The sequence below is a fragment of the Syngnathoides biaculeatus genome, chromosome 7, assembly GCF_019802595.1.
Source record: "Syngnathoides biaculeatus isolate LvHL_M chromosome 7, ASM1980259v1, whole genome shotgun sequence".
NCBI lineage: Eukaryota > Metazoa > Chordata > Actinopteri > Syngnathiformes > Syngnathidae > Syngnathoides > Syngnathoides biaculeatus.
In genome coordinates this window covers 1,190,542-1,207,739 of record NC_084646.1, presented here as the reverse complement: position 1 = coordinate 1,207,739, position 17,198 = coordinate 1,190,542, and the positions used below count along the sequence as shown (strand labels likewise).

The 17,198-nt window shown below is 42.1% G+C and overlaps 1 protein-coding gene across 7 annotated transcripts in view; it reads right to left on the bottom strand.

Moving 5' to 3' along the window:
- Window positions 1–634: 634 nt before the first annotated feature.
- The window catches only part of pomgnt1 (protein O-linked mannose N-acetylglucosaminyltransferase 1 (beta 1,2-)), a 170,302-nt gene continuing 153,738 nt past the window's right edge, over window positions 635–17,198 (bottom strand). For 2 of the 7 annotated variants that reach the window (XM_061825104.1, XM_061825103.1), the window contains exon 23: window positions 8,583–14,534. The gene's annotated coding sequence lies outside the window, so the exon portion shown is untranslated. Of the gene's footprint in view, window positions 7,594–8,566; window positions 14,535–15,366; window positions 16,110–17,198 lie in introns of those variants that run through there. The other 5 variants (XM_061825101.1, XM_061825106.1, XM_061825105.1 and 2 more) reach the window with 5 other exon arrangements.

Below are 17,198 nucleotides of genomic sequence, written 5' to 3'. Positions count from 1 at the left end.
ATACTGCTCTTTGCAGTTTGGTCCTTTGTGTGTAGGGGGTCGGGGGGGGCTAAGCTTGTCGAAGCGTGCCCAGGTTTAGGTGAAATTTTCAGTGCATTTGACAGTGTTGACCGGGTTTGGTAAAATTAGCCCTCTTCTTTTGCACAAATCTTAGCCACTGTCTTCTGAGGCTTGGGGCTTTGGGAAAATAATGCACACTGTGACCAGAATTGCTACAAAACTGAACCACACATTATTATGAATTGGTTTTAGCTTACAATCACTGAGGAAATCTCGAAACCAGCAAGTCTCTGTGCTCATGGAAGTCAAACCACCAGTCCACCTGAGTGACGTCAGCTGCTCCGCTCCCGAAATGAGTCGTTTTTCAGGTGATGGAAACTAGGTCAAAGTTCGCTCACTTTGATTAAAAAAAAACTTATATTTTTTGGAAAAAACATCCAACAGGATATGTATTTCATGCTACAGTTAAGCATATATATTTATTTAAATAAGATCCTTTGCATTAGAAATTACACATTACAATCTCTTTAAAGTTTGCAGAGGTACCCACAGTAACATAAACTTGGAAGACTCGAACATAACCATATTTATTTTTGGATTGCAAATAGTCAAGAAAAAAAATGACAACACTTCGGCAATGAAATCGATATGTTTTATTCGTACAAATTCGAGTTGGTATCGCACTAGCAAATCAAATCAATCAAATCAAAAGTCTTTAATGTCTGTGCATAGAACAAAATGATGAGAGCTTCTCCACAAGGTCCAATAAAATAAAATAAAAATTAAAGAACATTTTAGGTAAAAAACAATAGATAAAACATCAAGGCACAGTTATTGCTAAAATAAATCAATAAATAAATACACAAAAGTGCCACTGCATAATATTCCATTACAGTACTGTTATTTCAGTGGTTTGAGTTCAAGGAATAGATGGCTCTGGGGAAAAAGATATATAGTAGAATGTATGATAACTGGATTGCAAAGCCATTTTTTGCATTATGATCCACAGAACACAAAGCTTATAAAACTGTCTATTCAGACAATTATTTATTTGGTTCCTGGACTGTTGGTAGGGGAATTCTGTATACTTCTTCATTCTTCTGATATCTGAAACATTTTATGGCTACCTGTATTGGCTCAACGCAAATAGTTTGATAGTTCCTTTGGCCACTAAATAGAAAGCTGTTAGAAAATATCACTAGTTGTCTTACTAATTCTAGCTAATTCATTAACAAAAAGCAGTGCCTTTTCTTCACATTCACAGTCATTATGGTAACAAAAAACTTAGCAAGAATCCATTTCAAAATAACATAAAATTTCAAATTTTTCATCTAAATAGTATTATCACAATGGTGGTTTGACTCCTTGAAGTGGATGGAACACAGATAAAGTGAAATGCAAGAAACCCTGTTGTATATTGTATAAGTACAATTGTTTGGATTACATACATGTAAGTGACTGAAGGGTGATACTTAAGATGTTTTGAGTAGTCCAGTCCCATAAAAATGAACATTATCAGGATGAACAGACTTTTTCTCATACACATCCCGGAACACATCAGTCTACTGTAGAGTTTAGACGCATATCACAGCTTATGAAGTACTTCAAATGTAATTCAAGTAAAACAGTGCGCAGCAAGAATGTTTTACAGATCTGCATAGGCACACATTTTATGATATTATCTGTCCTATATTACTTTCAAAGCAAAAATATGAAAATACCCACAGAGGGCCCCAGTCTCGCACAGCATCTGGAACATTGAATGTACAATATTCGTGGCCATACAAAATCAGAACTTTTCTAAAAACCGGTTAAGGGCATTATCAGCTAAATCTACCTCAGCAGGACTAACGTTATCTTGGAAAAGTGATTGTGTTGCATAGACAAGCAAAGAACAATCATTTAAGTATTCTTGTGGTAATTTACCAGTGCAGGTAATCAGGCACAAAACCTCTAACAATGTTAAAAAGAGGCAAAAATAACAATGGGCCTACTACTTTTATGCCGTGGTGGTCAATTGTAGGGCAGTTTCTTCACCCTTGAATCCAACAAGTGAGGTGGTTTTCCTGGTAAGAGAGGTATCAGGTGGCAGGGCTGTGATAGTAGAATGCCGAGCTCCTGTGTAGACCATAAATGATAACGTTAGTCCTTCCACCGTCAGGATCATCAAAGGCTCCTGCAGGCCTAAACATGTGAATTCAGGGCACCATCATTGCGGAAACTGTCCACCAGAGGGCGGTAGATACTGCTGGTTTGGCACTGAGGGATATCCCTGTTGCTGCTGCGGTAGCTGCTGGTGCTGTGTAAGATGTCCTCTCTCTCGGGATTGGTTGTAACCTCGTCGATTGTAGCCACGTGCAGGGTGTTGGCCTGTGCCTCTCCATCCGAACACTTGAGGTCGCTGTCTGCAAGCGCGGGCCCAATGACCAGGCCGTCCACAATTGAAGCACATGTCACAGCCACCAGGGGGCGCACCTCGACCTATGAATGAACCTGCTTGATACATCATGGACTCGGAACCGACAGAGGGAGCTGAGATCACAGCATGAGTGGCTTCTTCCTGATTTTTCAGATATTGCAATTGCAACATAGCAAGTTGTGTTTCTGTACTTTTATGTTTGTGTACCTTAGATTCTTTCTCTTTAGCATATCTCCTCAAATGATGTTTAAGATGTGACAACCACCGGTCAACCTCAGCACCAGAAAGGTTAGGATTGGCCTCCATGGCCTGTGCCACAGACTTGGGAACGCCCTTCAAAATAGCTGCTCGGAACACTTGCGAATGCAAGGCGGAGGCCGTAGGAGCATGTCCTGTTTTCAGAGAACAATCAGTGAGGGCACGGCCTCCTCATCTGCTTTGGGAGCACCATATCTGAGATAACACATCGGGAAGTGCAAACAAAGCGTCCAGTGCTGTAGACAAGGTCAAATAATTTTCTCGTGTAAGAGCCTGATGATCAGGGAGAGAAGACAAACCTGAATTTTGCATCAGAGTATTCAACTGTGAAAGCGGACATGATTGTGTAAGAAGGACACGGATATCACCTGCTGTTAACATTTTTCCTGTAACCGATCTCTAAACTGCTTGAAGCCAATTTACACCTCCAGATCGCATAGGTGGAAGTTTCTGCATCAGCACACTCACATCAGTGCGAGAGAAAGATTTGTAAAACATAGCAGAGTTACCAGTAGCCGGATCAACTTTGGCCAACATGGGAGCCTGTAAGATTTGGGAACGAGTCACAGGCCGAAGAGGAGGAGAAGCTGGACCTTCGGAAGATTCCTCAAGGTCTTCATGACCTCTGGTTGGATCCAGAACAGATGGTGGTGGGGCACCTGAAAGATTCTGAACATGACACTTTAATTCTGTTACTTGGTTCTGTAACTGATCAATGTACAACCTGTTTTCCACTTCCTCACTTGAAAGGGCTCTACCAGCGAAGACAGCAAATTCCTGTTCTCTCTTCACTCGGGCTGCTTCTTGTTCAGCGCGGAGGGCACGTCTGCTCCTCCACTTCAGCGTTCGGTCTGTCTTCATGTTCAGTGGTGATTCTCTCAAGTTGATCTCTAATATTTTGTGGAACCTGTTGGTGTCTATTCCGCCTTGTACATTCCTAGCCGATTCAAACGTGTAAATGGGTCGGCTCTCAAATCAACAACTTTGTCCAATTTTCGTTCTAATTATTTAATGGCGCCGGTCACTCCAGCAGCCAGAGTTACTGCAACCGTATTCATGTTTGATGTTTGTTGTGAGCGAGTGAGAGACGTTTGATCATCTAGATCTACTTCAAGTCGACCGGCAGTTACATTCAACACTGGAGCCTGAAATTTCCTGGCTTCATGGTGAGGTGGTACACATGGATCATTTGGAGACAACGCCAAAAGATGTTTCTCCTCCAAGTAAGGAGGCGGCGCGGAGGGCACTTTGGGTGTTAAAGGTACCAGACCAACACTCTCTTCCTTGACAGCCAAACGGGACAACTTTAACGCACATCCCATCGCCATCATCCTTGCTCTCGCTTTCATTTCCACAACTTTCTCAGTATTCTCTCTCACGTTTCTACCTTTCGGAGACAACCTGTTAGTTTTTTCTACTTCCAATTTGAGAGCTGCCGCTCTTTTAGCACAAGCTTTTTCCTTTTGCCTCATTAATGTCACCAAACATACAGTTGAAAACATTGGAGGAAACCATCCATTCTCACATTTCCTCATCCATTCTTTCAACTGTTCTTTCTCATTCTCTCGTTCCTTTTCAGGCAATCCTCCAACACACACATAACATGCATTCCTCACTTGTTCACTTAGCACCACTTGTTTAGAATGGTTTGGTATTTGCCGCAAATCGAACCACTCACTTTCCCTATCAAACTCTCCCTGCATTTTGATTTAAATCGTCTTTTATCAAAAGTGGTCGGACCTCTTTATTTTCTCAAAAGTACTCGATACCAAACAAACAAAAGTACTCGAACCTTAATTTAGCAAAAGCGCTGGATTTTTTTTCTCAAAAGTACTCTTAAAATTTTATTTTATTTGAGGAATTCTACTTTCTAGGATTCTTGAAAGAATGAAACAACCTCTCCTAAAATAAAATTACAATTGCGCAATTAACTGTTCATCCGGGTTATTCTTCTCAACTTTTTATCGTGCACACTTTGTCCTTTGATTTCGAATGAGGAATTCTAGTCTCTAGGATTCTCCGAAAAGAACGAGACAACCTCTCGGTTCAGAAAGTTTTGGACCGGCTTCAACCCACTGGTCTGTCTGCCAGTCACCGGATTTACAACCTTTTTGTGTCGGCACAACCTCCGATCACAGGGCACTTCTAAACCTTTTTTAGAGTGGTACGCCCACAGACTCTACGGCTTTTCAACCATTTAGGTGGGACGCGACGGTGTCCCACCAGGGCCTCTAACCCAGGACTATACACCCACAATTTCCCCACTGTTCAACCAGCCAGAAACTAATTTCACACTCAACACAAATTCAAACGTGACACAGACCTCAACACCAGTTAACACACAGAAGATCACTTTTGGAGGATAAATGTCCTCTCACCTTGTCAATTGTTGGCCGGCCGATGTTCTGTCAACCAACACCTCAGTCCGAAATCACGTCGGGGTCACCAATTGTTGGAGGACGCTTTTTTCCTCCCTGCGTGTTCATTTAATTTCGGGTAGTGAGAATGTTGGTTATCCAAATACAGGCTGGAGATGAGGAACAGTTTCTTCGAAGCTTTTACTTACAGGATATTCTGGGCACAAATGAATGACAGACAATGGCTGTACCAGATCAGAAGTGCAAAGATACAGAGGACTTATAGCATTCCCCTACTATCAGCAGGGTCCGCATCACAAACATATGAAAGGAAAATAAAGAGCATCACAAATAAAGAGCATCACAAGAGAACCACATCATAAAATAAAAGCATCAGAAACTATATTCATCATAATGACTAAGTTGGTAATAACTGCCACATTCCTATGCCCTGGTCTCTCCAGTAAGGTTAAGTGATGATTTGGCATGTGTGAGCAATGTGATACGTATCAATAAAGAGATACACATCAATAATAAAAGAGATACACATCGATAATACACTTCAGGGCCTATGAAACTTTCTGCCAGTTTCTTTGCGGTTTAGAGAGCTACAAGCTACTTACAGACCACAAGCCTCTGGTAACCCTCATCAACTCAAAAGACCTCGACACCACACCAATTTGTTGTCAGCGCCTGCTTATCAGGATAATGAAGTTTAACCCAGTTGCAAAATGTGTTCCAGGGAAACAACCCATGGCAGAAACCAAGCCAGGTGACCAAGAAGTGGAGGTGAAAGTGTACCTGGACTCACTTGAGGACAGTTAGCCTAGCAGTCGGTCTGTGCTTGTTGTGACGTGGCAAGCAGATTGTGATTCCCAGCAGTATGTGGGACTACATGTTGCAGAATATTCACGAGGGGCACCAAGGCCTTACCAAGTGCCAAGAACGGTACAGTGGCGCTGTGTGGTGGCCAGGCATCGGCAAAAGGCTTGTGACGTCATGTAAGCATTGCAACATCTACAGACCAAGCCAGAACAGAGAACCGTTGATCTCCACACCAATGCCAGATTTACCATGGCAAAAGCTTCCAACTGACGTATGTGAGTTCAAAGGTTGTCACTACTTAATTGTGATGGACTACTTCTCCAGATGGCTCAAGATCCTAGACTTGCCAAAGACAAACTCAGAAATAGTCATACAGAAGCTGAAAAAGCATCTTCACACGCTACAGGATTCCAGAGCAGTTTAGGACCAATAACGGCCCTCAGTTCTCAGCCGAACAGTTAAAAAACTTTACAGCTGCGTACAACTTCCAGCACGTTACTTCGAGCCCTCATTTCCCACAATCCAACTGCATGGCAGAACGTGTTGTGCAGACTGCAAAGGGAATTCTCAAGCAAGACAATCCTCACCTAGCTCTTCTGACCTACCGTTCAACACCAACAAAGTTCACTAGACAAAGTCCTGTTAAGTTGCTAATGGGCCAAGAAATCTGTACAACTACCCCCCGTACTCAAAGAGATCCTGCGGCCAATTAGGCCAATTAAACCTAGAGACTGTCAAGAGAAATGACGCGAAAAGAAAATCGTCCTACGAGAAATACTACAACCGCCAAACCTCTACCATCACTCTCCATTGGTGACACAATCAGACTGAAGATTGACGTGGAAAAGGCTTGGACAACACCAGCAACTGTGCCACGCCAAGAGGTTGCGCCACGTTCCTTTACACTGGAGAGGCAACACGACACCCGTGACGGAACCGGCGCCACATCCAGCTGCTCAATCAGGAGCTGTCATCACCGGGAAAGTTGGATGTTCCTCAGCCGATGGAATAAGATGGACAGTGTGACCCAGCAGAGCAGGACTGAACCACTGCCAGTACTCCTGGTGATGCCCCTGGTTCCTCTGAATACCCAACTCCAGTCATCACCAGGTTTGATTGGACTGTTAAGCCAAACCCCAGGTATGCTAGTTAGTTGAGATGATGGACAAAAGGCCAGAATAAATCCCTTCTCAGCTCAAGGTCCCTGGTAGTCTACCCACACCCTCAGATAATGTGAAAATAAAAACAGAAGAAACGCTGTAAGAATGTTTTGTTGGATATCTGGAAGAGGTTGTTTTTTTTTTTTTATAAGTAATTACTGAGCTAAAGAGTAAACATATTGTTTGAAGTTATGCTAAAAGTTAATGTTTGTATTGTGTTTTGCCTACTATACTTGAAAAGGGGAGAGATGTCACATTGAGTAAAAGATCAAGGGCAAAATACTATGCCTTTGTGATGCAGTTCTGAGTCCCATGATGTGTGTATGCCAGTTAGGATAGCAGGCGGTCTTTGCTTGATGTTCTGTCAGTCGTGTCTTCAATAAATACAATTAGGCACATAATGTTGTCCTCCTTGCGTTACTTGGCGATGTAAACGCCACAGTCTCCATTAGCCCTCCGGCTGGCAACCAATTCGGGGTGTACCTCGCCTCCTGGCAGATGATAGCTGGGATAAGCTCCAGCATTCCCGCACCCCTTGGGAGGATAAGTGGCTCAGAAAATGGGTGGATGGACACTGTAAATGAAAAAAAGAAAGTCATCCAGTGTAAAAAAAAAAAAAACATCCTGTCACTGAATCGAGTGGAAAAATAAAATGACAAAAATTAACTTCTCGTACATGCCCTTCATTTCCCACAAGTATACTTTGGAGCGAAACCCCTGTGTTAAATGAGGGAATTTTTTACTTTAAAAAGCATGAAAAAAAAATTTCAACCTGGATTGAAAAACATTCACACTCTGGGCTTTTGTCACTTCTGTTAGCAGTTTATTACAATTGTGTGCAGCACAAATGCTGCTTCACCACATTTGCTTTGGACTCTGTGTTCCACTATTTAAGCCGAGTCTGCTGATCAGCATTTCTTTAATGTATTCAGGACCTAAACCATTCAGTGATTTATAGACGAGTAGCAGAACTTTGAAATCTATTCTAAAGCTGAATGGAAGCCAGTTTAAGGACTTTAGAAATAGAATAGAAGTCTTACATATGCTATGATATGACTGCTCAAAGTCAGGTTGGAATCTACAGTAAGTCTGCTCTCTCTAACCTTATCTCCAAAACATCCAACTTTGGCTGTCCTTCTAATGAGATCATTTGTAATCCTATCCAACTTGTTCACTCCAAGCGAGAACCTTAGCATCTTCATTTCTGCTACCTCCAGTTCTGCTTCCTGTTGTTTCTTCAGTGCCGCTGTCTCTAAGCACCAAGCATCCGGAACCCTGTTCCCTGCTTCATTTCTTTGATGGTGTTGATTTTAGGTACTCAATCATATTCTGTTTAGTATTTTACGCAGTAATGTGCTTACAACAGCTTTCTTTAATTTTTATGAGCCCAAACTGTGAATGGTGTCATGTGATGTCTTTCATACAGAAATGGACCATGTTTAACTAATATTATAATAATAATATAATAATATTTGTCTCAATGTAACTGTATTTGGCTTGTTTTTCACCTATTTTGTCATATATTTGATAGTGGTGTGATGTTTGGTAAAGCCACCATTCATGTTATCATTACTAGTCACAACTGTGTGGCTGTTGTCCAAGTACATTTTAGTTAATGAAAGTGAATGTTTTTATGTCGTTCTACAGTATTATAAAACGGATGATCCGGAAAATCAACATTTCTATTGGAATGTGTTACTTAATACGCAACTTTGGTTACAGTTGTAATAATGACTTGTTTTGTCCATCTTGTCAGATGGAATTTATTCTGTCAACGCAGTCATGTTGTAAATTTAAAAAGTGTTGCATCTGAGTAAAGATTTGCAACATTCCCAAAAAAATTATCGAAGAACATGTGATAAATTATTTTTTATCACAATTGCATGAGCGAAAGACGTTCTCAAGCATCGGTATTCAAATGGTGCATCTCTAAAAATTCTGAAGTACTGTAACTTGATGACTCAAAGGAGCATGATGGGAACAATGCAGTCAGAGCCTTGACGATCCTCCAAGTAAAATGCTGTTAAAGCTATTGATAATGACTGTTTACATTTCAAGGCACTATAAGATTTTGTCCAAGCTGAAGCAAAATTTGCTTTGGTATCTTCATTCAATGCTCAAGAATGGTAATGGCTTACGGCCATTTCTTCCCTGAGAACACCCAATCTCGTTAGATCTCGGAAGCTAAGCGGTTTCGGCCCTGGTTAGTAGTTGGATGGGAAACCGCCTAGGAATACCAACTGCTGTAAATTTCTCTCCCCGGCTAAAATGCAGAGGGGTTGCGTCAGGAAGGGCATCCGGCGTAAAACTGTGCCAAACAAATGTGCATGCATCTGACATGACACGCTGCGGCGACCCTTAACAGGACAAGCTGAAAGGAAAAGAAATGAATGGTAATAAACAGCAAACTTCTTTTTTAACCAGTTGGCGATACGGTATCTTTTTTTAAAGTAAGTTTTTACAAATATTTTATTGCTTAGTTTTAATTTACATTTATAAATATGAATATGTAGTTTACATGCACTATAAATTAATTCAACCTGGCAGGCTTTTTTATTAACATTTTATCAATATTTTATTGCAATAATTGAGTTGTTTTTGACTTTTTTTTTTCTCCAAAGAGCCTCCTTTAGCTGTCTGATAAGTAAAGAGAAAATGCACTTTTGGTAAAACCTGCACGCACATCCTAAGCCAGAGACAGACAGGCTCACACCTCCTGAGTAAACAGACACCCCCCACCTTCTGAGCTATAGACAGACACGCATACACCCACCCAGATTAAGTTTTTTTTTAAATTATCTGATTTTAACACCTCTTTTCCAAGGAAGTTGCCTCTACCGCCAGATGTGACAAGATCATCCATCCATCCATTTTCTTTGCCACTTATCCTCACAAGGGTCGTGGGGAGTGCTGCAGCTTATCCCAGCTGTCAACGGGCAGGAGGCACGGTACACACTGAACTGAATCTTCTTTTTCTCACCGGAGACCACCTCGCACGTGACCCCACAAACACGCGGACGCCAGATGTATGTCACGATATGACCTCTGAGCCTTTCCATCAATTTTATAAAACCCGATGTCATACTCATTTTTTTTTTTTTTTGACAGACCCACCACCGGCGAGTTACCAAATATGGAATATGTGTAATGCAAGATGATCTCAGGGACTCCCTCCTCCTCCTCACCAGAGTCAACATCACCTGACACGTCACCCTACAGGAGACCACACACCCAGGAAATTGCTTTGGACAAATGAGGGCGTTAACACCAGGTGTGTACACGAAGCGACCTCTGGGTCAATAATTAATTTTTATTTTTATTCCTATTGTTCATTATCCTTCAATTTTAACAGAATGCTTCATCTTTTGGACAACAAAGAGGAGCATAACAACGGGTATCATAAAACATTTTTTTCAAGAGATTAGCCGTAGGTGTGTCAAAAGAATTTAAGGTGGAGATGGGACTGCATCAGGGATCCGTGCTGAGCCCCTTCCTTTTTGTGGTAGAAATGGATAGGCTGACAGATGAGGTTAGACTGGAATTCCCTTGGACGATGATGTTCGCAGATGAAATTGTGATCTGCAGTGAAAGCAGGAAGCAGTTGGTGGAAGGTGTCTTGTGTTCTATGTGATAGAAGAGGCTAGGATGAAGGGCAAAGTTTATAAAACAGTGGTGAGGCCGGCCATGATGCACAGATTAGAGACGCTGGCTCTGAAGAAACAACAGGAAGCAGAACTTGAGGTAGCAGAAATGAAGATGTTGAGGTGTTGATGTTGTTACTTAAGCATAATCGATCTCATAAATAATTCATTAATACTTGTTGCATTAGCTTCCACTATGAATTTTTTTTATTGAAATTGAAAAAAAATCTCATTTTAACAGTGTATTCAACTGAATGCAGATTTAAAAGGATTTGTAAATCACTGCAATCATTTTTATTTACATTTGACAACGTCCTAACTTCATTGAAACTGGGGTTTATATAATATTTGTGATTTGTACGCTGCTATTCAATGGACCTCCTTCAGCGACGTAAACTATATCTTAAGCAATTGTGTAGCAGGACCCAGCTGAGATCCACATATAGATTCATTTTTATATAGTTTAAGGGCCTTTGAAAGGAAAAAAGTCAGAAGACCACACGAAAGTACACCTATTGTTTATCACCAGTCTTTCAAGTTATCTTTGTCTCTAGTCATGCAATGATGTATTTTCTGTTATTTCTTTTGTCAAAAAACAGTATCATTTCCCAAATTCAAGGACACATTAAGGTTGTAACCCTAAATGTGGGATAACATTAAGGTTGTAACCCTTATGTCCTTGAATGTGGGAAATCGTTTATATATTTTAATATTTTGAAAGAAAGAAATAGAAAATACTGTATCTAATGTTAATAAAGATAACTTGAGACATTGGTGATAAGCAACAGGTGTACTTTTGTGTGGTCTTTTTTTTCTTTCAGAGGCCATTACAACTATATACTGTGAAGAAAATAAGTATTTGAACATGATGCTATATTGCAAGTATTCCCACTTAGAAATCATGGAGGGGTCTGAAATTTTGGGTGTATGTCCACTGTTAAGAGATATAATCTAAAAACAAAAATAAAGAAATCACAAACTAAAATATTTTTAATGATTTATTTGTGCGATACAGCTGCAAATAAGGATTGAAACACCTATCAGCTAGAATTCTGACCCTCAAAGACGCCTTTAAAAGTCCACCTTCACTACATGTATTATCCTGAATCAGATGCATCTGTGTGAGGTCGTCAGTTGCTTAAAGACACCTGTCCACCCTATACAATCAGTAAGACTCAAACTTGTAATATGCCCAAGACCAAAGAGCTGTCCAAAGACACCAGACAAACTTGTACAACTCTACACGGTTGGAAATGGCTAATTGCCAAGCAGCTTGGTGAAAAAAGGTCAGAAAGGTTAGAGGTTAGAAAATGGAAGAAGCTAAACATGACGGTCAATCTCAATCGGAGTGGAGCCCAATGCAAGATATCACCTTGTGGGGTCTCAGTGATCCTTAGAAAGATGAGGAATCAGCTCAGGATAATACGACAGAACTTAGTCAATGACTTGAAAAGAGATGGGACCACTGTTTCCAAGGTGACTGTTGGTAATACGATTAGACGTCATGGTTTGAAGTCATGCGTGGCACGGAAGGTTCCCCTGCTTAAACCAGCACGTCAAGGCCCGTCTTAAATTTGCCAATTGCCATTTGGATGATACAGAGGAGTCATGGGAGAAAGTGTTGTGGTCAGATGAGACCAAAATTGAACTTTTTGGTCATAATTCCACTCACTGTTTGGAGGAAGACGAATGATGAGTTCCATCCCAAGAACACCATCCTGTACTGTGAAGCATGGGTGTGGTAGCATCATGTTTTGGGGATGTTTTTCTGCAGATGGGACAGGACGACTGCACTGTATTCAGGAGAGGACGACTGCGGCCATGTAGTGTGAGATTTTGGGGAACAACCTCTTTCCTCAGTCAGGACATTGAAGATGGGTTGTGGCTGGTCTTTCAACATGAAAATGACCCGAAGCAAACAGCCAGGAAAACCAAGGAGTGGCTCCGTAAGAAGCATATCAAGGTTCTGGGGTGGTCTAGCCAGCCTCCAGACCTAAACCCAAAGGAAAATCTTTGGAGGGAGCTGAAACTCTGTGTTTCTCAGTGACAACCCAGAAACCTGTCTGATCTAGAGAAGATCTGTGTGGAGGAGTGGGCCAAAATCCTTTCTGCAGTGTGTGCAAACCTGGTGAACAACTACAGGAAACGTTTGACCTCTGTAATAGCAAAGAAAGGCAACTGTACCAAATATTAACATTGGTTTTCTCAGGTGTTCAAACACTTATATGCAGCTGTGTCACACAAATAAATTGTTAAAACATCATACATTGTGATTTCGGGATTTTTGTTTTTACATTATCTCTCACAGTGGACATGCACATACAATGAAAATTTCAGACCCCTCCATGATTTCTAAGTGGGAGAACTTGCAATATAGTAGGGTGTTCAAATATTTATTTTCTTCACTGTACAGTCAGACACACTTCGTTGCACCGCTTTGTCTTGGATTCTGTTCCACTCTGGAGTTGTCCACGATCAGAGGTGCAGAGCAGATGTGGGTATAGTTATTGCCTCCCAACTCGGCACCTTGAGTTCACCCCAGTGGATGAGAGGGTCGCCTCCCTCCGCATTCCGATAGGGGGACGGGTCCTGATTGTTGTTTGTGCCTATGCACGAGACAACAATTCAGAGTACCCACCCTTTTTGGAGTCATGGGGATTCCATCATTCATGTTTGGAGACCCGTGATTGGGAAGAGCGCCCCCTCCACCTCGATCAGAACCCAAGTGGTGTTCTATTACTGGACTTAGGTGCTCATCATGGATTGTCCATAACGAACACCATGTTCAGGCACACCCACGTGCACTTGGAATCATGTTACCCGAGGTCGTGGTTTTATGTTCAACTTTGTGGACTTGTGGCCGCAAGTCTTGGACACTCGGGTGAAGAGAGGGGCAGAGCTGTCAACTGGTCACCACATGGTGGTGGGTTGGCTCCAATGGTGGAGGAAGGTCCCAGTCTGAAATGGGTATGGATAAGCCTCTGCAACATCACGTGGACATCAGGGACAGTGTTTCTGGATTGGCAGACTGGGGTGGTGTTCCCCCTTTTTAAGAAGGGGGACCGCAGGGTGTGTTCCATCTATAGGGGGATCACACTCCTTAGCCTCCCTGGTAAGGTCTATTCAGGGGTGGTGGAGAGGAGGGTCCATCGGGAAGTCGAATCTCGGATTCAGGAGGAGCAATGTGGTTTTCGTCCTGGCCATGGAACAGTGGACTGACTCTACACCTTTGGCAGGATCCTTGCGAGTGCATGGGCGTTCGCACAACTAGTCTACATGTGTTTTGTGGACTTGGAGAAGGCGTTGGACTATGTCCCTCGGGGAATCTTGTGGGGGGGTTCTTCGGCAGTATGGGATACCGAACCCCCTGTTGTTCATGAGTGAGGGAAGTAATGTGCGGGCGATCAACAGATGGATCGTTACAGCATCTGGAGTGATGCAGACTTTATATCAGTCCGTCGAAAGGTGAAGCTCTCATTTTACCAGTCGATCTTCATTGCTACCTTAACCTATGGTCATGAGCTGTGGAAAGTGACCGAAAGTACTCAATCCCGGATACAAACAGTCAATGAGCTTCCTCCGCTCAAAGCTTGGTCATTCAGGAGGGGCTCAGTGTTGAGCTGCTGCTCCTCTCCATTGAGAGGAGCTAGATAAGGTGGCTGGGGTATCTGATCTGGATGCCTTCCCTGGTGAGGTGTTCCGGGCATGACCCACTGGAAAGAAACCCCAGGGACAACCCAGGACACGCTGGAGAGACCATGTCTCTTGGCTGGCCTGAGAATGCCTTGGTATCCCTCCGGAAAAGCTGGATGAAGAGGCTGGGGAAAGGGAAGTCTGGGTATCCCTCCGAAAGCTACTGCCCCTGCGACCCAACCTGGAAAAGCAGTAGAAGATGGATAGATGGATGTCAGGTTTACCAATTAAGACATTCATTAAACATGACAAAAAGGAAGGAAAGACACCAGTTCAAGTTTGACAGGTCCCGAAGAGAGAGGAGAGGAACTGTCTTTTACAATTCACCACTACGCACTCTGATTATTCTCTCTTCAGCACCTCTATTTATTTGGTTTCAAAACGCCCTTTATTACATGGATGTTATAAAAAGGAGACGGGGGAGCAAAACATTGTTGGAAAGAAAGTGTGCTCGTTTGTTCACGTGTGTGTGTGCATGTGTGTGGAAGATTGTTGAGTACATGTGTGGTCATCATTTCTTGAACAGACAACAGGTGCTTATGGTTCACAGTTCTGATGATTAGAAGCTCTTGTGCTATCTCCTGTTAGGCAGTTGCCACATTCTCAAAAGCAGAGCAAAGCATTTCTTTATTGGAAGCAGAGGTATGATAATATATTCACAATTATTCCTACATTTCCCCCCTGTTTATCCTACATTTGATGCCACGTTATCTAGAGCAGAGCAAAGCATTCTTGATTGCAGGCAGAAACAGTTTCTTAATTGAAGCAGAGCAAAGCATTCTTCATTGCAGACATGCCCAGTTTTTTAAAATTACATTTACAATTATTCCTACATTTCCCCCCTGTTTATTCTACATTTGCTCAAATCCTCACATCATCTAATAGATCACCCTTTTGGCTTTATTCTACAGAATCATATTCATGAAAACAGACATAGTTACACTCAGAGAAAAATATAGCACGAATCACTTGTAATCTTCTGGATCAGAGAACAGGTCTGGAAGAGAAGTCATAACATTATCTTCATGGTCAACACTATCATTGTCATCACCCAGCTATGCCAAAAGTGGATATATTTCTGCCAATTTTAAATTTGTCAGGGCAATATCAGAGGTTATAAGTCGGTTAAGTGATGCCCTTATGCAGGGAATACAACTACATCCACATAATGTAACAATAGCTGGAAACACAGCTTTAGAAACTAGCATAGAGAACACCAAGTTTTGATATTTGCCAAATATTTTTTCCCACCACTCAGACCAGGCTGATGTGTTCACACCAGAGCCCTCCTTCATCTTGTGGTTCAGGATGCAGAGGGCTTGAATGCCCCTTGTGAGTGAACCATCAGGTGCTGTGTTATTTGGAATAAACGTACAACCCTGGTCACCAGACATTGAGAAGACACCACCCTTCTTGGCCGGGAGCATGTCGACCACTATGCAGTTCTGGAACGCCATGAGTGAGGTTGCAGCTAGTTCTTCCCTTATGGCAATAAAGCCTACTTCCGTATAGTTACCTAGTTTCTGTACATTGTAATCTATGTAGTTGATTCTCTAAATGTTTTTATTTGGGGTTATCCATAACAAGATGGATTCCCATCCTGCAGCAATCTGGTTAGCCAACTTATACTCATCTGGTAGTGGGATGCCAATTGCATCAATGTATGTCGGAGCTCCATCTTTCCAAGAGGACCTTCGCCTTTGGGAGAAAGGGAGGGAAGGTCCAAAGATGGATGAGGCCAATTGTATATTCTCTGCTATGGATGGAAACACAGTCACAGGTAAAAGCAGTGATACCACAACGTTCCTGATGCATTTGTCAGTATGTCATACAATTTTTAATCACCGTACCACCACCGCCCATCGCTGCGTGGGAGCAGGGGGGCAGTTTGCCGACGTATAACATGACACCATGTTTTGTTGAAACTTCCCACCTTATCACCTGTCCCTTCAAAGCTAACACAAGTAGAAAATATCGGTTTATCATTTACTGCCCGAGTTGTTGGATAAACACTATTCCATTTCTGACAAGTGGTGTTAGGAGTTGTTTTAGTCATTACTTCCAGGGTTCACTGCTGGGATTTCTGATAGAATAACACATAGTAGGTGACTAGGGCCCATGCAGGTTATGCAACTATAGTTTACCATGCTAGTTGCATTCTCCATTCATAACAACCAGTTATCTCCTACTTCTGAAATATCTGTCACTGCCAAAAAATGTCCATCCTGCTTTTGGTTGAAATACTTCAACTCTCTCCATAGTTTACCGACTCTCTTATATGGCATTCGGGTTTAGGATAGCTTTAAATTGGCAAATAGTGAGAAGGAAACAGCGGTTTCCTTGGACACAAGTCCATAGATGGAATCCCGAGCAAGGTGTGGTAGAAGGCTTAAAAGCCGGGGGAATAATTGACCCTTTAGTTAAATTTACCTGTATTATAAGGCTTGTTTCTGTCTTAAGAAAGGTCATTAGGCGTTTGTGATGCTGAGAATATGATGATGTTCTCCAGGAAGGCGTCCATCTGTTACCTTCGTCCGCCACCAGGCTGTTCCACCTGGACTCTCGTAAATTACTTGTCAGATACCAATTTTTTCATCGATACCTTATTCCTTGTAGAGTACCTTCATTTGAGTGTTAAATTAGACTCAGCCAAGAAATTAAAATACTGCTTAACTGATTCTTTGGGAGGCTCACATGGAGTTCTGCCCTCATGCCTAGGTGACTGCCGCATAGTTGTTTATTAATGTTATTTGAAATGGGGTTGCACATCTTTATCTTATGTGTGGTAGGCATAGTTGACTGAGTATAATTATTGGTTCTGTAATGTGTTTTTGTCAGCTGTACA